At 37.5% G+C, this 23,954-nt stretch overlaps 1 protein-coding gene across 5 annotated transcripts in view; it reads left to right on the forward strand.

Annotated features, from left to right (window-relative positions):
- The window catches only part of BRINP3 (BMP/retinoic acid inducible neural specific 3), a 206,350-nt gene that overhangs the window by 164,838 nt on the left and 17,558 nt on the right, over nucleotides 1-23,954 (forward strand). The gene's annotated exons all lie outside the window — the stretch shown is intronic.

Genomic DNA, 23,954 nt, shown 5'->3' on the forward strand with positions numbered 1-23,954 from the left:
TTGTCAGATGTGAATTAGATTTGAAAGGATGTCTAAGGAAAGAAAATGGAAGTGTTTTAGTCCTTTGTAGAAACAGAGAGATCCTGAAAGCTAGCTAGTCAAATCTGTATTAACATAAAGCGGTTAAAGCTGATTGCTGATAGAAAGTTGCTTTATTGAAATTAGTGGAATGACACCAGCGTAAATCTGAAATGAATGAGCTTTTACGGACATTATTCTTCTAAGCGCAAACACTGTGGGACTAGTACAGTGACTCCTGCACTTAGCACGTGTCTCCGTCAATTTTAAAGAAATCTAGTTTAGGCTCAGTGTTCCAGAACTGCCGGGGTACTTTACTCTGCCCTGCTTTCAGCTCTCCTATTGCAAGCTGAGGCTCCAACAATTCCTCTTTGCCTTTGGTGGCACTTAGCTAACCCTTCTGCTTGTTCTTTCAGGAGACAGCTGATACTGCTCTCATGCCCCCCTTTTCTAGATATTGTGCTTTGCTTTGTGATCTGCTAGTTAAAACAAAAAAATGTTTTTTTCACTTGTGGCGTCATTTCATAATTAGAAAACATCCCGCTAACAAAGGTTATACAGTCACTGCAGTGCTTTAACATCATCTCCTGTGTTTCTTGGGCCTGACCTGAGTGAGCATTCTGCCAAAGAGATGATGCAACATGAAAGAATTCAGCAGGAACCCAGAGCTTTTTTTTTTTTAAAAAAAGAAACAAAATCCAACCTCACTTTTATTTTCCCCCAACCAAAATATAAAATAGTCAGGTCTTCCAAAATAACCACTATAGGGTTTTGAGGTAACCTTTGGTTGCCATCAGTAATGGCAATGATAGAGTACTGGTGAACTGAGGCCAGTTGAAATGATTGATCAAAACACACCTTTCTTGTTATAGGAGGAATAGTTTGGGTTTGTTTTTTTCAAATGCAGAACTTGTGACTTCACGATTTATTTGTTAATAATGAATTTTACCAGCAATGAGTTTGCCTGTTTTACAGGGAGCTGTACTAAACTTTCATAACAGTTTGATTTTGCAATGCATCTCTGACTTAGGAATATCATAATTTAGTTTAAGATAGTTAGGTCCCATTTTAGTGGATGCTCTAAATTTTTTTCTAGTCGGTTCAGAGGGAGATCGGACATATGATAACATAATGATGATCAATAGATGACTCGAAGATCAGTGCTAAAGGCAGGTTTGGGAATACTTAGCCAGTGGGATGCATTTGCTAAAAGACAGCATTTTCAAAGGCTGGATTCCATCTGACTATCTGGGAAAATTGCCTTCTGACATCAAGGCTGTATGGATGATAAAAAGAGCTTAAAATGGAGAAGTGAGGGGAAAAGGTCAAAAGAAACTGGTTTAATTTCCAAACCTGGTGCAAAAAAATCCGATAGACCAAGATACAGGAATGGATAAAGGAGTATCAGTGGTGAAAAGACAGATAGTGAGGAGAAAGAAAACACAGGTATTGATAGAATCATATTCAGGTACTTCTCACGATGAGACTATACCTAATCCAAACGAGGTACTGAGTTTTTCGCTACAGGAGGACTAACAGGTGAGCACGCAAATGAATAGCAGGTAATGCACAGGAGAATGAATACCCGAGTAAAGCAATGGAGCAGTATGCATTATTGCTCAGGCTGTAAAAACAGACATTTCAGCAGAAAGTGAGTGGAATAAAAGAACCCAAACCAAGTATTTAAATTCCTTGTGTTTAAGGGAAGACAGAAATAAAAGTAAAAATCACAGCTTCATGAGCCAGTGATATTCCAGGCTCCAAAGAAACAAGAAGGGGTAATTGGAACAAACAGTAACCCTTTCCAAAGGCTTTCCAAAGAACTCCTTCAGGTTAGTGTTTGGGCTCTACTATTGATAGTTAAGGGTAAATTTCATTATGGAAAAATAAATTAGAGTTAATGGAGATATAAATGCTATTTTAAATTGTGTTTTATGGGCACCAGTCTTTTCAGATACAGATTAAAGAGCCAATGCTTCAGTTTTTAATCAAGGTCATGATGCTGGCAGTGAGTAAAACAAAGTAACTCTGCTAATGTTTAATTTTACTCTGTATTTCACAAGTCAATAGAAGATATATACAAAGGATTTTTAAAGGAATATGTCAAAAATGAGACCAGGTTTTCTCTTTCATGAAGCTGGGAGGTATGTCCTAAAAGTTTAATGTAATTCATGGAAACTTTCTATGAGACTGAGTTTTATGGGGATTTATCTATGTAGTCTGCCAGAAATTGTTTCGTCACACTTGAAGGAGCTCCTACATACGGTCAAGGTTATAATTCATTACTGAAAATACCTGTCTCTTTTCTCTAGCCTCAAAATTTTGTTACTGAACATGAAACAAATTGTTGCTTGATTGTTTTTAAATGGGATTCAATTAATCAGTCAGACAGAATTGCTTGCAACTTTTTCCATATTTCCTGAAGAACCAGGCCACTTAATAATCTTTAAATTAAATTTATATTTTAATTTTCTAATTCTTGAACCAAAATACCATTGAATCCTCTCCTAATGTCATTGTTCATAGCAGAAAAGAGTCAATTAACTTGCAAGTTAAAGAAACTACAGTCCTGCGTCTCCTTTTTAAACAGAGTTTATATTCTTCAGCTAGAATCATGTATAAATAGTTTTCTTTCAGCCTGCACTAGCCATCAGAACAATGTCTTATTTACTGCAGCACTTTGGTATACACTGGGGATAGGAAGGGGATTGCTATTTTTATTTTATTCTGTTCATTGCAAATCTTTTCAGGTTCCAGATGTTCTTCCCAGATTTTAAGCTTTCTTTCATTAACATGAAACATATCGTTGTTCCTTTTCCTGAAAATCAAATCATGCCAAGATACATCAAAAGTCCATAGATTTCCATTATAAGCTGTTATGGTACTGCTGAGCATAACTTTTAAAATTCACCTGAATTAATCAATACACTTTCTGTAATCAGTGAAGTATTTACCGCTTGTATGAGTTCAAAGGAAAATACCGACTGAAAATTCAAAACCAACAATTAGCACAGAAATTGCTATGTAGATAATCTCTTCCCATGTTGTATATAGGGATAGAATTATAAAACATTCAATTTCAAGAGGTAAAGAGAAAAACAAGATTTAAAAAAATGCAGTCTGAAAAGGAAACTTGACATTCTGTGAATTAATGCTACCAGGTGAGCTACTGCCTCCATGAATTTGAGGCTCTGTTGCTTCAAAAGGCTCAAGTGATGATTACTATTATGTTCTCATTGCATTGACACATCAGCCTCAAAACCTTGCAGTATCATATGCTCATTCATTGTGTTTGCTTGGCCGGAGTCCACCGCATGCAGCAATTGTTATTCCACTAGATGGCCAGCTCTTGCTGCTGTTTTTCTACAGGCAGGTTGTTGAAACACCACTAGCGGCACAATACATTTTGTTTTGCAGGAATCAGTAGGTGTTGTAAAATGTGTATAGGAGAGTTGTTGAAACTTTGCTAGAAGCACAATACAGTTTGCTTTGTAGGAATCAAGATGAGGTGTAAAACCGTATGTCTTCCCTAAGCTCGTCATGCGTATTTCTGTATTAGGACCATGAAGTGTGAGGAACGATTGTTAATCTTTGGAAGCATTTTGCATACGGTACCTGTGGTCTAGTATATCTGCTCTGAGAAAAGGACTGACGTAGTCATTAAATTAGTCCAAGCTCTCAATTCCAGCAGCATCTTTTTCAAATGAGGTGAGAAAGCGATGCCCTGTTACAGGGAGCAAAGGGCTTCCTCGCAGCTTAGGCTGAGCGTTGTGACTCACACCCGCACTCAAAGGTGAGATCTGTGCCTGCATAGTTTTCAAAGACAAAATAAGTGGAGGGAATAAAGAAATACCCATTTCGCTCAATGGGAAGGGGTAAAGCAGCAGGCAAAGTTGGGGTTTTACCTGTGTTGCTGTGTTATGGGGAGGGAAAGTTGGTTTCTGTTTTGGTTAACACACCAGTAAGACTTCTTTTCCAATGTAATGGCTATATGCTGAGAAGCTGAAAAGCGCAGGAACAAAAGGCCTGCTCCTACCCGTGAATTGCAGTGAAAATTGTCAGTGAATTGTCAGTGAAACATCTGACGTGAACCAGAGCAGGGGGTAAGCAGGCACTTATGTCCCCCCAGATTATGGAACCACACTAAGAAAACTGGAATATCTATGCTTAAGAGGATAAAAGAAATGGAAACACTGTTGGCAGAGAAGACGATGCTTCACTTTCCCAAATATTTTTCAGTAAGAATGACAATGATTTCCTGTGATAGGATTTAATATCCAAACACTACTGAAAGGCATTGAAGGCGGAGAAAAACTTTTATTTCATCCTTCAGAAGTGCAATTTTAGCACTTGATTTCATTCTTTTCAATGTCATTCAAGTTTGTTCCTTGGCTGGTGTTATCCATTTGAGTGAATGCACTCAGTACAGTATATTCCTATAGGTACAGACCTTATTTGTATGCAGTTTAAATCACTCGGTAATGAAAAAGCATCACTTGAGGCCAAATTTAACTAGCACAATTTGTGATTTAATAAAGACATAAACAAAAATATTAAAAGGAGAAACATAATGTAAATACAGCAATAAGCCAGTGGAAAAAAATTACATCTTCCTTGGCATAATAACAAAATGGAAATCTGCTGCAACAAACCGCAACTGAAGATGATGAGCAACTCCAGTAAATAAAAATTTTAATTTTAAAAGACCAAGGTACAACACATGCACACAAAAGCATGTAATCTTGAATAAAATGTCAGTATTTGAGTTTTTGAAAGGACTGGATGTTTAATCTTACCATATAATTTACAGTGAAGAGGTTGGTTATAGCAACAGCCTAGGCAGTTTTTTAAAGGATCTTATTCTGGTAGCGCAAGCTGGCAAATATAGACAGAACTACTTAATAAATTAAAAAAAAAAGTTAATTAACATATAAAAATCCTTATTTCTGGAAGAAAACCGATTCTCAGCAGCATTATGTTTGAAGCATGTCCTTATCTTCGTAAAGGATATTTTTTTAAGATGCATACGCGGAAGCTAATGTAGACTTAGGAGGAGTTCATCACCAGAGGCAGTGAATGGCTGCATCAAACGAAGAGCTGCAGAAAGAAATCTGTTTTTTTCAGAAGAAGAATTTATTCTGTACTTTCCCACAGAATGCACCACAGGCAGCGATAAAAGGAGGAATTTGCATTTTCTAATTTTTCTCTTCTTTTTGAGTCTCACAGAGCAAAATCTTCACATGCCCTAGGAGCACAACAGGGCCTGAATACTGTAAAAACACTTCAGAGAAGGGACTTGTATCTTAGTCTTCTCTTCAGTCCACATGCAGAAAAAAAGATTTAAGATATCTGACTTTTTTATAGTATTTATAACAGTCCATCAGAGTACTGAGGCCTTCAAACCTGTTTTCTTCAGAATGCTTCGGAATGAAATACACACATAAAAAAGATAGTGTAGATTAATCCCATGCCCTCAGGATGTTACACAGGATTTGTTTCTTACATCTCAAAGTTGGTTATCAGCTACTTTGGATTGCTTTGCTGTAAGTATAATTAATTCATGGCCATAAAATCACTAAGGAATAAAGTCTTCCACCAAGGAAGCCACAAAGTTCAATACATGGAAGTTTCACACACAGATTTTTCTTCTCAAAGGAAATTTGTGGCACTGGATGCAAAGGAAAAAAATCTAATTATACATCACTTAGCAGACTGCTAGAATGAAGGTGAACAGTCAGTCTAGGTGAAAATTGTGTTATGAAAAGATAGTATAAGACAGCAAAAGCACAGCTGAATGGACTGTGTCTAATCTATATGATGCTTCTGAACAAGAGATGCTAAAGAAGAAACATGCTGTCTGGTTTTAGAACACCTTCTCCTTTTAATAGAGTACGGCAGATCAGAGAGGTTTCTAAATAAAAATAATTCCAAGAAAGGACAAAGAAAAATGTACTTGGATTACACATCTTTTTATATTATAAAAAATACCAGATTTTTATTTGATCTGCTTCAAATAAGATATTGCATGTGGGAGTTAAAAAGGGAGTTGCAAGTTTCAATGTAAAGGAGTGCTTCTCCAGTGGAAACTTTTATTTGATCTAACATACCAGGTGCACATCTGAAAGTTGTGTGCCATAGAAAAGGAAGGTGATAAGATGAAAGTACCTGAGCTAAAATGAAGGTCAGTTTGGCAGTAGTTGCTTTACTAAACCAAATAATAAGTCCGCATCTTTTCTCAAAGGAAATAAAACGATCCACTTTGAGGTGACACCTTTAATTGGATTGGGGATTAGAGCTATTTAAAACTAATGTGACAGACATAAAAATATACGGGCCTGCAAATAATTGGTCTGATAACAATAACAAGCTAAGATAAACTCTTGTGTATATGCTTGTTTTCACACATATTTTAATAACTGTATATACATAGGGGCAGACTGTTCTTATCATCTGTCCTTGTAATACGTTTTCTCTCAAGGAGATTTGGGTTTCTAATGTTGCAGCACTTCATTACATACCCATAGAGGCTCTTCTTGATCACATGCTATACATGAAAATTTTTCCGGCATCTCTGCAACTCCACTTTTGATGAACAGCAACATTAGAATGAAGTCATTTCACCACAGCATAAAGTGCTGTGAAAATAGTAGACAGGTTATATTAATGTCACAGGGTGGGAGTATGCCTGCTTCCATGCTCTGGAAATACCATCTGTGCAATATGTGTAAAGAAGTCACATGTCTCATGCCAATGTTTTGTTCTTTTAAAGTGTGGAGTACTTTTCAGTGCTGCTGTACCCTGATAGTGGTGCTTCAGCAATCGTATTTTACGTTTTGTCACATGATGCAAAATGTTAAAACAAGAAAATCAGCTTAGCAGTGATCATCTAACATGAAAGGAGTTATGTGCCCCTCTGCTCTGCTCTGGTGAGACCCCACCTGGAGTACTGCGTGTAGCTCTGCAGTCCTCAGCACAAGAAGGACATGGACGTGTTGGAACGGGTCCAGAGGAGGCCACAAAGATGCTCAGAGGGCTGGAGCCCCTCTGCTGTGAGGACAGGCTGAGAGAGTTGGGGGTGTTCAGCCTGGAGAAGAGAAGGCTCCGGGGAGACCTTAGCGCCCCTTCCAGTCCCTAAAGGGGGCTACAGGAAGGATGGGGAGGGACTCTGGATCAAGGAATGTAGTGATAGGACAAGGGGTAACGGTTTTAAACTGAAAGAGGGGAGATTTAGATTAGGTATTGGGAAGAAATTCTTTCCTGTGAGGGTGGTGAGGCACTGGAACAGGTTGCCCAGAGAAGCTGTGGCTGCCCCATCCCTGGAGGTGTTCAAGGCCAGGCTGGATGGGGCTTTGAGCAGCCTGGTCTGGTGGGAGGTGTCCCTGCCCAGGGCAGGGGGGTGGAACTGGGTGATCTTTAAGGTCCCTTCCAACCTGAACCATTCTGTGATTCTGTGATACCAGTATACTATTATATGATATGGAATTAATATAATATTGCATGGTGTTCTATTACACCTTGTTCTGAGACTTGCAGTACCAAGATATGACTACTGAATCACTAACCATTCTTAGAGTACTGTTGCACTGGCAAATAGTCTATACTTTAAAAGGACAAAACATTGGCATGAGATGTGACCACATTCCATGTATTGCCCATATATTATATAATGCAGCTGAATATTCATCCAACACCTCAAAGGTGATGGTATTCCAAAGTGCAGCAGCAGAAGATGACTCAAGGAAATAGTTTCACTCAAGAAGAATGATTACTTTAGTGTCCATCTGTTTCTTGTGGGCTCTGTTCTAAGAGTGCGAGTGATAGGAATGGAAATCTTTTGGAAGACCAGTTTCCTCTATACCGTCCAGTTCTGAGAAGTGGAAAGCTGGGCTAAATTTCCCCTTCTCCCTTATGAAACTGTATCTAGAGTATCTATTTTTTTCAGATTTGCTAACACTCATTCCAGTACAAATTGCCTCTGTCCCTTCCAGCTACCAAAACCCCTTGTTGTTTCCAACCCAAATATCAAAACTTCCTCTTTTTTCCCAGGCAAATTTTGTAATTCAGTTGGTGCTGTCAGTACCGGAGCCTGATAATTTGGAGACAGTAAAACACAGGCAGCTTACAATAGCATTTTATTTTATAGACGTGTGGTATTAAAAAAAGAAAAGCTCATATTAAGAAAAAGCTGCTGCAGGATTTTGGCTGTAAAGATACAGTATTCAGCACATTTATTCCCCAATGTAGACCTACAATAATAAGGGACTTGCTTTTGGCCTTTTGGTTTTTACTGTGACCAAACTGCTGTAAAGGACTTTCCCTCAGGCCAGATTTAAAGGTATCTTAATCGTGCATCCACACGAATCACTTGTAGAAACAACATCAGAGCCAACACTGTGGTGACTCACAAGGCTTGCAAGCCTACACTTTAAAATGATTACTTGATATGTGGATAGATCCTGGCACACGTCTCTGGGCTTGGCAGCTTCTGTTTGCTCCTAGCCTGATGGCCATCTGTCTTTGTAGCCATGACATGTGATGTAATGGCCATGATCCTCTCTAGGTAGCAGCCCCCCACCTTCAAGGTTCATGATAATGTACACCACAAATACAGCCGGAGGTCAGGCAAGGACACCAGCATGAGAGATTGGATCTTGGTGCACCCTGGGCTTCAGACTGTCCCTGAGTCCACAAAGTTGCCGTATCTTCCAGATTCCACCTGTAAAATAAGAGCAGCCTTGAGCATTGCTTTAGTTGTTCCAGAAGAGTATAAAATGTACCATAAAGACATGTCTTTGATCATCTATGAGTTATTAACACTGAAGAATATTTAGAAAGAATGATATTCAGTCTCTAGCATCAGGCTTCCTCTGCAGAGTCACCAATGTCCCTCTGTCTGTGCCCACCATACTGCAAAAGGGCTGACAATAGGCTGATAATATCACATCTCCCTGGCTCTCTTTTATCTATTGTATTTCTTTCGAGTGATACACAGACTGACTCACCATGTGTTTGTACAGCAAATGTCACAGTGGGGCCGCAGTCTCAGCTCAGGCTGGGATGAATTGCTGTAGCATAAATGCTTTTCTGGTCTGCGCTATTTAAAGTAAAAATATGTCTCCTTTGCGGGAAGGTGGTATTAATATAAAGCACAAGAATGCTTTGACGTGAGTGCAGATTAAAAGGGAAGATGAAGGTTGGACTTGTGGGGGGTGGAGGGATATTGCCATGTTTATCCATATTTCAGGGAAATCCTTTCATCCCTCTGGTGCTTCACTTTGTCAAAGAGGTCTCTGCTGGTCAGGTCACATCCATCAGCACTCTGGAAACAAGCTTTTCAGGCTCTGAATCAGAAAAACTTCTCTAATCAAACAAGTCAAAGAACGGTGAGATATGCATTGACATAGAAATGGACCCATACAAGAATTTTATATTTCTCATATGTGTTGTCATATGCATTTTACTCTGTTAGCTCACTCAGAAGGAGAGATACCAGCTCTCCAAGGGGACATCAAATACCAGACAACTTCAGGGCTGTGCCTCAGGTCATCTTAGCTAAAGGCTATTATAGCTAAGGCATATAATAGCCTTGACTTTAGATAAATTTGAAGACTAGAGAGTTCCTGTCCTGCAGATGGTGGGTTTTCAAGCTTGTGATTTTAAAAAATGCTTTGAAAAACATTGTAAGCCTGCGTCTGAACTGTTTGCATTGTCTCCTGTTCCTTTTTTTTTTTTTTAAAAAATCCTTTGCTTCCACCATGCAGAATGCACCAATCCCATTGTGTCTTAAGTGCTTCCAAATGACGTAGTTCTGGGAACAAGTTTCCTATCTGGCCAATATGTGCAGATACGATCATGAAAAGATGTATTCAAAGTTTGATATAGCTGTTTCATACTATGTCATTCTGCCATTTGCAACACAAAGAAAGAAATAACTCTAATGTATCAGCTCCCAGGTAATTCAACGTTGGTCGTTCTTTCTTATTTACAGTCTATTATGTCCTTTATGAACCAAAAATACATTAATTTTTGGTGTAATACGTTCTCTGTATTTTCTTGTATGCTCTTGATAAGAGCAAAATAAATGAATAGAAAGAATATGGTGCATATTGAAGGGCAAAGGGTAGGGAGACATTTAATTTTTCTGAAATCGAACTGCTAGATAAGAATTCAGTTTGTGCATAGTTGCTATGAATACTGTCAAGGGTAATTTAAGGACAGAAACAGTAGGAAGAAAATTATATACAACAGTAGTTAACTTTTGAAAACATTAAAAAAAATCCTCTGAAAAATTAAAAATTTAAAATTATTACTTCCATACTGGTATCTTATGCATGTAGCCATATACAGACTGGTAAAGAAAACGTACAGTTCATTTAGTCCAAAAAATACCAAGTAGCAAGCTCAGCATCTCTACTGGCAGTGATGGTATGACAAGCTAGAAATTGTCCTTGCCTGCTCCCCTTGTCTTTCTCTCTTCCTGCCTTCCCCAGTTTCTGACTGAATTTAGCACTCCAGAGAGGTGCCAGGCAGAGAGCGCGGAAGCATCCAGCCCTCTGAGGTGCTCCCAGAGAGATGGGATCGGTAGCAGGCCCAGGCTCGCACTGTCTTGCCAACACATCTCAATTTTCACTGGCAGGGATTGTAGCTGGAGGGTGTGAAAGCAAGTTCATGATAAACATAAACTCCATAGTGTTTTATTCCTTGGCTTCTTGGCTGAGACCATCGGCAAGGGCACCAGTTGTGGTGGTGACGTGTGCTTTGTGGGCAGATGTCACCCAGGGAAAAGCTTTGTTGTTGAGGTGTTCATCTCATCTTTGGTGGTGTCAGAACATTTACATTCCCGACACATTTCTTATAAACTTAATGTAGCTCGAGGGCTGCACTCGGAGACCCCAGCTAACAGTAGCTCCAGAGGTTTCAGTTCAGCTCATGTCTGGTGTGTGGCAATATCTTTCACATATTGAAACCCACATATGATAAGTGTAAAATAAAGGACTTATGTATTGCAAGGAGCAGAAGCAATAAAAGTTGTTGGCACTCCAGACAGAAGGTGACACTTCCTAATTTTCTAACATAGTTTTATTTTATCATCTTTAATGACTGACTTCTCTCAATTGTCAAGATATTAAGGTAAGGAGGTGACCCAAACCAAACGACACTAAAACCTTCTCTGAATTCTACCTAGAATCACCTTTTCATTGCTTACTTTTCAATACTAAATGAAGACTCAAGAAATGATGAAAATAAATGCGATCTCTGCAGAGAGTGAAGCTTTTTTCCCCATCATGAAGCTGCTGCCATAAAAATTTATTTTCTCCAGGTTTTAGTTAAAAAAAACAACAAAGTTTTTTATTTTTAATTTTATTTGGATTATCTGGCTTTTTGGTTGTTCAGATTCTTAGATAAGAATTTATTCTTAGATAGTTGCTGTTCTACCCATATGACAGAAATGACTTCAATACGCATTCAAACCAATCCTCTTCATGAAAGTGCAGCAAATATCAGGATTTTTTGCATAAATTAAAATTAATGTATAAGTCTTTGTATTAAAAAAGAAATTTTGAAAGAAATTAACTTTTCGAAATGCATACCCTTCTAAAAAATAGCGGTTAGAAATCTTTCTTAACATTGCTTAGACTGTGTTCGTTATAGTTCCTAGGTCTCTCCTTCCTTATTTTAAAAAGTGGCATTTCCAATAGAATCTGAAATGAGGATCATTATCTTAAACTTTTATTAGTTTTTATTATTTTTAACCTTCCAAATTTAAGAAACTTCTGGTTGATGGTTAAGAAGAAATCCTAAAAAATTATTCAATCGACCTTAGAAGAACCCAAAGGCATCATGCCCTTGAAACTGTGCATATATTATTCTACACATTTTTGGACAAAGTTGCCTTAACTTTTGGAAAAAAAATGGGAACAATAACTGATGATTTTTTTAATGTAAGTTGAAAGCTTACCATCTGTGTAGATTGCTTCATCAGTGTATTATCTGCAGCAAGCACTACTGGGTTAGATAATTCCTGGAGTGATGGCTAAGATACAGTATAAATATAAATGAGATTGTTGGCAAATATGTCCAAGATGCGAGCAAGGTGCTGTGAAATGGAGAGCTAAGCTGCTGACTGTGTTGTCCCTAATGTTTCTCTACAAAACTCCAGTTAAATAAGCTCGGAGTAGAGACCAACGTAGCAAATCGCCAGACAGTAACCAGACTTTCTGTTTCATCAATTTAGCCCTCAATGCAGTGCAAAACACTTGGGTAGTATTTTCTGTCTTGCTGAGTCCAGTCCGCAGTTTAATGAATCTTGCCACTGGTATGAGGTTGTTCAACATTAAGTGATTTTTTATTTCTTCTGCTGACCATCTGCTGCGTATGTAGACTACTTCTCTATGTACATCCACATTCGGATATAATGTCAACGGCGTTGGAGAGGAAATATTTTACTTGGGGATTAAGAGATGAGCAGAAGTTCATAAAAGCCAGGATCTTCGTCTTTGAATGATAGAAGTAGAGAAACAGTTCCCATCCATGAATATTTAAAAGGAAGTCTATACAGAATATCTGCATCTGCGCTTCTAAGTGTTGCTGCAACTTGGGGTTGGATTGACTTCAAAGATTAAAATAGACCCTCTGTCTCTGAGAGGGAAAATTTCCCCGTACTGAATAGAGACTAGTGTCCTGACAGAGAGGAGTGAAGCTTTATAAAGGAGTTTTCTACAGGAGGCACCTGTGAATCTTGGCAAATAATGATTCCAGAGCCTGTTTCTTCTTTTTGCTGAATAGCAGACAGTCATCTGGTTATAGAGCTCTATAGACAAATTCAGATGAACGGTGGCATGCAGTTGTGAAATCGATGACATTGCAAGTCTCACATTCTGTTGGATCACACGTCTCACCCAAACCTGCAAATATATTTACAAAAAGCCTCTTTTAATCTATTTCATCTTTGAAGTTCTCAAGAGCATTCACTGTATCTTTTCCCCCCTTCCTGTGAAGGTGACAGTGAAATGGAACCAATTTTCTCTGTGTGAAATTCACGTAATTTTTATGTAATGCTTAGTTTTAATGTCTAGCCTTGATAGCAGAAATACCTTGCAATGTTTGCAGATCATAATCCCTAATCATTGATATAAAATATACAACTCTGCACACACAAAATCATGTTCACACATTTACAGGAATTTAATAAATAAAATTAAGGAGAACATTTGCAGAATTCTCTCCTCAACAAAACTGTACAACTTTCCTTCAAACTTGCCAAGTAGAAATTTCTTGTGCATACAAGTTAAAATGCACAAAACATCGCCTCTTAAAAATCAATGATCAATTGGTTTCTTAAATCCACCAGCAGGAATTTTATAAAGCCGTCTTGACCTGTGTTTTCTGCTCTCGCACTCAGAGAAGCTTTGTTTTGGGAGAGTACATCACAGATTAATCCCTCCGAGTTGTAGAGGGACTTTCCACGCTTTGGAAGAAAAGGTTCTATTTCACAACATTTCCTTGGTTCCAGTTGCCTTGTGTGCAACTATTATTGCCTTGATGATTATGTAGAAAACGGGAGTTTCTGACTATGAGATAAAAAGTAGTAACTAGTTACGGTAGTTTCTTCTCTTCCTGACCTTATGACATATCCCTTTTTAGATCTGAACTCAGCTGCTTGATCCCAATTCAAATCCAACATCACATCAATGCTATCAGCTCCAGGAAAGAAGTGAGCAGTTCCAAGTATTTACTTGTTTGCACTCTGTAGGCTTCGCCACATATTAATAAAATTTTTCCTTTCTTTATTGGCAACATCAGTCTAGCATGCATTCATTCTTTTGAACCCCGAATTATCTAATCCCATCTCCCCACAATGGTGTAGGTTAGCCGTTTACTGTTATTTGTGCCCAGTATTCTCAGGGAAAAATACAGCTGCTAAATCAGTTCAGATACTCTGTAAATAAACAGAATCTTTTTTTTTTTTTTTTAAATGTGGTTAACACTTTATCGTCAAGTATGGAAGCTGGTGTGCTTGTGAGGTTTAATTTGCATGCCTAGATTTCTAGGCTGTTCTGCAGACGTTGCTGACATCAGAAGGTGCTGAATTAACATTTCCACTGGAGGAAAGGAAAAGACCGAGTGCTTAATTTCTTGAGAAGATAGCTTTTAAAATGCAGTTAAGGTGCGCAACTGCCAGTATTAAGGAACTTGAATAGCAGTAACACTTTGCATACTTTTAAGCTGTAAAGTAAAACTGAGTATGATTAATGGGATGGCTTTACACATAACAGCACAGCTGGGGATTATGTTATTCCGTATTCGCCTTCCAAACTCCCATAAAAGTAGATTATTGTAGCATAGCACTTCTGAATAGTTACGTGGTGATTGGAGTCTGTGCAGCTCCCATGTTTTTACAAAAGGAAATAGACTACACAGAAACTCAGTCTTCCTCTGTGGAATTCACCCTTCAAGGAGGATGAGGAATATGAAACACTGGAAGGGTGTTTAGGGGACACTGGGGTCATTATATAAATATTGGAAGAGATGTAAATATTTGGTTGAGCATAGGAGTACCTGAACAGAACATTTGCTTCACTTCCGTGGCACAGGTGGGCTCAGGAGAGGTTAAAGGCATCCCTGAGGCTGGGGCCAAGCTGGCTGCTGGGCGCTGGTGTTCTGAGTCCCAGCATTGTAGTTTTCTACTGTACTTCACAGTGAAGGAATTAGCCACAAAACCATGACTAAATTGTGAAGGAAGTGCCTATGTTAGGTACATTCTTTCAGTATCACATCTGAGCCTGAAGAGATGCCCAGAGCGTCTGTGGTGCTGGTAGAGCACCCATGGTGGGACCTGTACGCAAGCACCTGAACAGCAACAGAGAGGTGATAGTGTACTGACAACTCTGAACAGAAAGGCTGTTTGACTCACAGTTGTTATTGCCCGCTAATTAAAAGACAAAAACTTGCCATCATCTAAATTCCGCTGAAATATAGCTGGGATTAGAGTTGCTGCTATGTGTCGTGTGAAAGCTCACTCACAGACAAAGTTCATTTAATGGGTTGCTGGCGTGAGCTGGAAGATATCCACTGATCTCACGACATAAGAATGAGTTCTCCTTTATAATCACTATCCAAATTAAGATATTTTTTATAACAAGTGAAATTTTCCTTGATTAATAGTCTTTTTTTCAAAGATGCTATTACTTATGACCAGCTGAGTCACAAGAAGAGAAATTTCTTATTGCTTAGCTTCTCTCCCATTCTTTTTTCTGCTATTAGTAAGACACTACAAGTTTACCATTAATGAGATATTAACACTTTATTTTCATTAATTTGCATTGTATCCATAGTGAATAGGATTCAGTTTGATTTCTGGAGCAGTAATCATACCGAATAACTTGCTCTCAATCTGGCAGGTGTCAAACAGATATAGGGACAAATAAAATTAACAATAAACAAATGAAAATTTTCTGAAGTTCCCTTTGACAAATAATATTTCCTGAGTAGGATTTTAGCTTTTTTTTTTCTTCCTTTTAAATAGAATAGTAATACTAATTAAACACAAATTTCAGAAGTCCGTGTTCTTCAGTATGTATGTTGAGGAGCAAACAAGCTATTGACGTGGGCTCAGATACTACTTTCCTGTAATCATTTCTAATTATTTGTCATAGATATGTTAAGCTTTCAGTGAATGAATATGGGAATAAGACAAAATGCTAAATGTATTTTAAAACCTGTAATTTTCTATAGAAAATTAATTTTATTCAGCTCTTTATTTGTAACCGTATGGTATTGTACATCTGTGTACTTTAACTAAAGCTCAGTACTGAAGACTGTTAGTATTTTCAATATATTACTGCAGTGTCACTTTTATGTTCCTCAATTTCTTACAAGGATAGATCCCGCTAGGAGAAATTTAAATTTAGTAAGAAATACTTTAACAAGTCAGAAGGAAATGAATAATAACAGGTAATGTATTGCTTTACCTGACACATAAGAATAATGCAATTATACTAATCTTAGCAAAACCATCTTCATGATAAATAATGCAAACACATCTTAACAAACCGTGTTCTGTGTTTAAAAATTACTTTTGTGCTTTCAAAAATATGTCTAAATAATAGTTTTCACTCCAGTTCTCAAACCCTGACACACTGCTTTAGAGAACCACCTTTGACTATGAAAACAAGGATATTTTTAAAGACTATGTCCCCTTGAAATGGTTCAGCTTTGCATATTGATTTGTAGTCGTGAGTTTGACTGTCGTCTTTGGCACCCTGTGGTAAATAGAGGTGTGCAGTACTGGTGGGTTTCTGAACATACCAAGTGTTGGTTACACTACACTGAAAAGCAAGCAAGCTATTGACATGAGCAATGAGCAGTGTTTTCCTGTGTTCATTTTTCATTTGTCATAAACACATTAATCTGGGAGAAAGGTGAATCATCGTAATGATGTCAGAGAGACAGGTTTTGGCTTTTGACTGACTTCAGTGTTCATAACAGATCTGTTAAAGATGTGACTTCTACAAAAAGGCAATTTAAAATACATCAGGCTCCTACCAGGCTGTTTCCTTTTTTATTCTTTTTCTTCTTCAGGAATCTTTCTATTTTTTAAGCAGTTGTTGCCTAAAAAAAAGATGATTCAAAAAGAAAATAGTTCTGTAAGTGCTGTTTCCCTATTAATTGACCTCTCATTGTTGAATTCCCATGTGAATTCCTGGAATATCTGGGCTCACACTGCAACTTAGTAGGATCTCCATCTTATGCACCATCTTGTTTTCATAAGATGTGGAGGAACTCAATGTTTTTGATATTTCTGCCCCTTTGGCAAATTTTGTAGGTATTAGCTGAACACTTCCAAAACCTGTTGACAGAAATAATGAAGGAATGGTAGACAGAACCGAGAGACAATACTGTTAAACCAGCTTTGTTTTCTTCAGAATCCAAGTTGGAAAACATGCAACATGAAAACAAAACAAACAAGACTGGTTCCTTTAGAGTCCCAAATGAGAAAACTTAAATGATAATGAGGTCCCAGCACCAGAAACAAAATTATGAGGTTTTTTTCCTTAATGAGTATCTCATCTCCCAATTAGATTTGTGCATCCATATTTGAGAAATTCTCTATATTCATCTATGACCATGACTTTTTCCTAAAACTCCCTTCTTGTTAAATTATATATGAAGCAGAACATCTACTCACCGCTTCTTCCTTTTTCTTTGAGATCTCTGCTAATTATCAGTACCATCCTTGTGGACAGATTTTCATATTATCTTTTTCAGCATCCAAAGAGCATCAAGGAGATTTAAGTTTGACAAGCATTTATGTAGAGATTTAGGAATAAAACAAAGAAAGAAACAGAAAACTTACCTCCACATGGGTACATAGTAACTATAACAATGCTCCAGAAAAACCTACTTTTGCCTCCGCAGATTCTTGGGTATTTAAAGGTTTGGGCCACCAAAACCAGACAGATAAGCAAAAAATGCAACAGACCGCTTTTAAGTTGAATAAAAACCAAGCTTTAGAAATGATAACATATCAAAATAAATAGACGGTAAGTTTGAAGAGAGAGATGAAATTGGGAATAATTTTTTTCTAACCGACAAATCCCTTCACAATGTAGATAATGTAGGAACAGAATCTTAGCCTTTTGTTGTTCTTTGTTTGTTTTTTAAATCAAAGCATCAGGGTAGGGTTTGCTAAGTCAAAGTGGAACATCATTTTGCCTGTCTCTAGTAAGTTCTCTAAAGTAGCAAACAACTGTATACACATAGTGATCTTGTGGAAAATTGCAAATTTAGCAACAGATGGCAGGAAATGGAATTTGCTGTCTTGTCAGGGCAATAAAGCGGAAAACAGTTGGGGTAAATTTGTTACAAAGGAAAAAAAAAAACAACCTTGAAAAAGAAAATAGAACAGATACTCTAGTTCACATTTATAGGTTCTATTAAGGACAATCTGGCTTTACTTGGGAAGGGCTTCCTGAGCCTGTAAATGTAGTATGTGTGCTCATCTGAAAAAGTATTTGCAAGTTATTGTCATGCTGAAGACAACAGGTGCTGCTCATGCACTAAATGAGATTCACTGCTCAGAGCCTACACAACTCTAGCAGCAAAATAGGAGAGTCGCGAGTAGTGTGTGAAACATCATCTTCACAAATCATGTTGTAGTGGATCTGGAGCAGAGAAGCTGCATATTTCTACAGCTGATTTCAATCACTGTTGTATCAAAGGTTCTCCAAACTTATTATACAGATGACTAATATATTCAACGTGGCTCAACGCAGACTGGAACAGTCTGAAATTCTCTCTAAAACAGTGAGACATGGGAAACTCATGAGCCATTTTTAGTGCAAATGATTGAAGGAAAAGGCAAATAAATAAAAGATTACTCCCACTGAATGCATACAATGCATCCTAAGTTTAGGGGCTATCCAAATGTTTGCACTTCTAAATTTTGGATGATTTATTTTGTTTGGTTTGTTGTTGTTGTTGCTGTTTTGTTTTAAGGTTGGTATTTGATGAGGAAAGGGGATCAAAGATGTAATGCAGTGATAGTTCTGAGTTCACTGAGTTCACTTCTACCCTTAGAAGTAGCTTTGGGTCTCTTTGTCCTTGGTAGAGTATACTTTAAGGGCAGAAAGTTTTATCCGTCAGTCATTTCTGAGAAAGATCTCTGCTTAAGGAGAAAAAGAACTGCGGCTATGTCCAATGTCTGAACCAGTCATTGGCAAAAGAAGAAAAAAAATCGTCTTTTATTCACCCCTTTCTATCTGATGTGTGGACAACATGCCGTTTCCACCCTTCCCTCAAATAAGAAAGTTATTCCATAACTGCTCTGGTTCTAGAACTAGAATAAGATATTTCTCAGCACAATGTAAGTCATATATTTTCCTCAATATTTGCCAAGTTTTCCTGGAAAAAAAATTGTGGACCATCTTGGTAATCAATGTCCCAGTGGTATTTAGAGGAAAATCCAGTTACCATTATGTGTAAGATGTTCATAATTAGCACTGTGTTCATATAAGAGAACGTAACTCTGTACTCCAAAGGAATCATACATAAATGAATAACAAACAGAAATTTAAAAGTAGTGAAGAAGAAAATAAAAAATAAATTAAAAATAAAAAAAATACTTTCAACATTACAAAAATGGTAATTTTCTGCAGAACAGTATGAGAGCTGAGAAAAGATGATTTTTCTTTTTGATGCAACATGGCTAAAGCTGGGCTTCTGCAGAGGGCTTTTACTTTTTTGTTCATCTGTTCTCCACCTTGATTCCATTTTGTCTGAAGTCCAGTGACCCTGCTCCTAAACTGAAGTTCCCCGACTCTAAGTCGTGATTCGTGCTTTAGCAAAGGGCACGGGAATTAGCTACCCGAGTCATCCTGTCAGGATTCAGCCAGTCTTACTGCTTTCTGCCTTCTGTTCATGCACTTGAGAACTATACTTGACTTTAGGATTACCTGAAGGATAAGTACCTTGACTTGGGGGTGGGAGATTATGTCTTGGCATTACAGACGTTGCTTTTAAACTCCTTCTAGTGGGTTTATGTTTTACATGCTTAACAGCATTAGCTGAATACAAGAGGGCTAAAAAGTGTAGTCATTTATTCATGGTGCAAATTGTAAAAGATCCAAATATAAACTATATTAAACAGTTTAAAATTTAAAGGGTCTATAAAACAACCTCCTTGACATCCATGGTCAACATCAGTAGGAGATTTTAAGTAACGTCAGTAGAAAGAATCAATCAGATTGCAGATCAGTATGTACCAAAAGCAATAAACCCCTTGGCAAGCAAAAAAGGCTTTCTCCCACAGCAACTTAGATGAATAACCCTTTCCTCTTCTCTTTATAATGGTTACTTTTACCCTAATACCTTCTTCATATAGAAGTTAGGAAATTGTTGCGAACCTCAACCTGCAGGATATAGTAGGGTGCATTAGAGATTATGCCATGACACTTCAGGTTTTCTCAACCATCTCAATTATTTGATCCTGGGAAATGAAATGGTCTTATAGTACCCAACAAATTCTTTATTTCTGGAGCTAAGCATATAGATAATTCATTTAAGAGTTCGAGTACCCATACATGGACAGGTAGTCTATGCAGCAGTTCAGCCTATGTGAAAAATAGTAATTGAAATGGTTTCAACAGAAACTAAAAACAGCCAGTGGGAACTGCTAGATAGTAAATAGTTAAAATAATTCAGTCAAGTTATATTTGAATAACTAAGGATCATTTGCAACATACGAGGACATGTTTGCAAGGACGGGTGATATTCTTCTTAAATATTTTAAAAATTAAATAATTGAGCTGCAGCTTCTAGTCGGCGTGTGGTTTCTCACAGGGCTACAGGTTAAAATATTAATTAAAATATTAGGACTGTGTAAGTGGTTGATCATGAATGCTTTGAAGCTAAAGAGGTCCTTTTTACTGATGCCATCATTTTTTTGGAGTGTGTTCATATCGAGGTAAATTAAAAAGATTCAGATAATAGTAATGTTTGACAGAACGCAAGAAGCGGCGCTGATTTTAGAACTCCTGCTGGATAGAAAGCTAGCATTAGTTTGCACTCGTTTTATCACATGCAGTTTGGTTTTCTGTGAATGAGTGTTTGGCTGTTAAGAGATAACTTCAAAATCAAACAAACAGAAAACATCTGAGCAGGGTCAATTTTTCTTTAACTTTCTGGGAGCGTCAATTCCAGTTGTAAGCAGCCTTGTGAAAAACACCGGATTATGTGTGGATTTGGGCTTCTGAGTCTGTTTGCCAGCAAAGACTGATTGTGTTGTAGAGGCAATGTAATTACTCATCAAGGTGAGAGTGCTTGTGTTGGAGCCCTGCTTACTTTCCCAGTGACAAGCCCACTTGCCTTTGCTGTCAATCAAAAGCGCCACAAAATGGTAGCAGCGAGAGACGAGGGAAAAGTCATTAATGCATTGACTGAAAGTGCCGTAGTAAGCAGGCTGGACAAGATTCCACCAAAATCTCTCTGCACCTGTCAATGCTCCTTTAATATAAATGCTAAGTCACCTTATCCACCAAAATGCATGTAAAAGATGCCTCCAAAACCCATGTAGACAGATTGTGTATTGAATAAACAGGAGAAATAATGGATGATACATTTGCCTGAGGACATTAGGGTTGGTTTTGTGGCCTTGTTATTCAGCGGTATTCCCTGTGCACAGTAGGAAATCCTCTGCAGGCCACAGGGAATACTAAAGATCCAGGCTTGTACTTTAGGTCGTGGCTCTGCCGTTACCCACCCCCAGTCGTCGTCATCCCCTCACTACGTCTCTAAAACCTTTGTGAGCACATTCTACATCCTATTTGTATTCCTTTTGAGTGTTTTGCACTTAGATTGGAAACTCTTCAAGTCAAAGGCTCTTGAGGCTGATTGGCATTTTCCATATAGATGATGTCTTCAGGCTTTTTCTGTCGTCACTGTTATTATAAAAATAATATTATAAATAGAAAGTACAATTGCATTTGTAGAGTACTGAGAAGAATGGATGGAATCCTTTTGGGGACACCTTGGTAGTGTTGGTACTCTGAGTAATTAACTATTTTAGAACTATCACTGTGAAATTCTTCATGTTTCATGACCTGATTCACAATCTTAAAGTTTAGCCATCCTTACTGAGTGAACTAATTAAAAGTGCAAAGATACCGAACTACAGGAGTTGTACAATTTTGTAGGAGGTAAAAAAAATGTGCTATTTACTCTGTATCTAGGTTTCAGAATGAATATCTATGACATTCAAATACATCATGCAAAAGACAGCAAGTTGCTGTACCTGGAATTTCATTCTGCCGTAACTAAGGACAGCGTTGCAAATTTCTGCAGCTTGTGCGTCGATCTCTCTTCAGGTAACGCTCCAGAAATAAGCAAGCTGCTTGAATTTCAACACAAATTTCATATCAGAAACCCCATTTAACAGAAGTACATTTTAACAGCTCGACATAAGCATATAGTACACATGGTGTCTCTGAAGTTTTGAGCTGTGACCAGCAAGTAACACTACGATGATTCAGCATAGCTTTTTTTTTTTTCAGTCCCAAATAAAAAATTGAAATTTATCTCACTTTAGCATTCGTTTCCATTAATTAGAATCATCATCATTCCCCTAATGGCATCGTGAACCTTGTTCCCTTGGGTCAGTTGCAGCCCCTGAGACTGCATTTGCGGGAGGACTTTTTTCAGGGGGGTTTTGTAGCTTTTTTTTTTCTTTTCTTCAGGTGAGAGCATCTGGCCTTTCTGGAAGGGACAGATAGATCTTTCAGGGAGTGCCTAGGATATTAAGGAGGAGTATGTTTTTTTTATATATAGATACATATAGATATATAAAGAAAGCATACTAGAGACCTTGTTAATGGTAGAGTTCCTCCAGAGTCTTTAGTATCCCAAAGTGCTTATAATCGGAGATATTTAAAATAGCTGTTTTAAGAATGCTAAATATGTCATAAGATTTATGCTGTTGTAGGCTCTGAAATGTTATAAGGCTCTGAAATGTTATAAGTAAGAATATATTCTTTAACGGACCTTTTTTTTTTTTCTCATGAGGAAATCTTGTTTGCTCCAATCCACTGGTGGTTATTAATGTTAACTTCCAGAAATTATTTGTGAAAAATTCCTTCCAGTAGCAGCATGTTAGTTTCACTAATTTAAAAGGGACAAAAATCTTTGTGGGTATGTTTTTTGTTTTGTTTTGTTTTTTTTTAAAGTACACTCCCTTAAATAAAAATCCCAAGGTATTAAGGAAACTGTTCAGCATGGGGAGATTTTCTTTCTACCCTTTAGTATTATCACATATAAAAACACGTAATAAGGAGGAGGGGATCAATTTAACAGAATGAGATTTAATATCTAGATAATTAGTGTATCCGAAGTAATATGTACTTTCTCTGCAACAAGAGTTGTCACTTCTTCAGGGCATGATTTATTGTTGGTTACCCTTCACACACACTTCTTTGCACGCAGTCCCACTGCTACACTCCGGCATCGATGATTTACTTTAACAGCTAAAATGCTGATGCAGAAATTAAACTATGGACAAATCAAATTGCCCCAACCTTGTTTTCTAAAGCAAATAAAATGTCCAGAAAAAAAAAATTAAAGAAAATTGTATGTTATGTACATGTAACATCTGCTCGTTTATATTAGTACTTCCCTTATTTATGACCGTTAACACAAGTGACATCTTATTACAAGAATTATACATTATTGAGTGAAATACATGCTGGTTTTAAAAACAGCACAGCACAACTTTTTTAGACAGCCTTTAATTTTCCTTCAGAAATGTAAGGATGTCCTTACAATTTATTCAAACATATCATGGCAGAAAAACAAACCTCTCTTTTCCTGTAAAGTATTTTGTGCCCACATTAAAACTTTGAGGGTTTGCTCAAAATTGTAGTTATTTTAAGTTATTTCCAGTTATTATAATGTGAGAGAAAAAAAGCACACTGAGCTCAGAATCTTATTTTATTTTATTTTTTACATCATCCTAAGTGAGGAAAGAATACAGAACTGAGTTTCATGTTCTTTAATTAAAACCATTACTCTTTACTGGGAGATTCTTGCTTTGGTGTAACGCTTCTGATTCTACACAATGGAAGAAAATGACAGATTGTTGCTATTTATACTCGTCGTGGTTTGACCCCAGCTGGCAACTAGGGCCACGCAGCCGCCTGCTCACTCCCTTCACCCCAGTGGGGCAGGGAGAAGAGGGAGAAAAAGAGTGGAAAGGGAAAAAACAACTTGTGGCTTGAGATGAAGACAGCGCAATAGAACAGTAACAGAAGAGGAAAATAATAATAATAATAATAATAATAATAATGGTCAAAGAATATGCAAAATAAATTGATGCAATAGAAGTTGCTCTCGCCACCAGATGATCGGTTGCCCAGCCTGTCCTGAGCAGTGATTGCGGATCCCTGCGT

Source organism: Larus michahellis, chromosome 8 (assembly GCF_964199755.1).
Source record: "Larus michahellis chromosome 8, bLarMic1.1, whole genome shotgun sequence".
Classification (NCBI taxonomy): Eukaryota; Metazoa; Chordata; class Aves; order Charadriiformes; family Laridae; genus Larus; species Larus michahellis.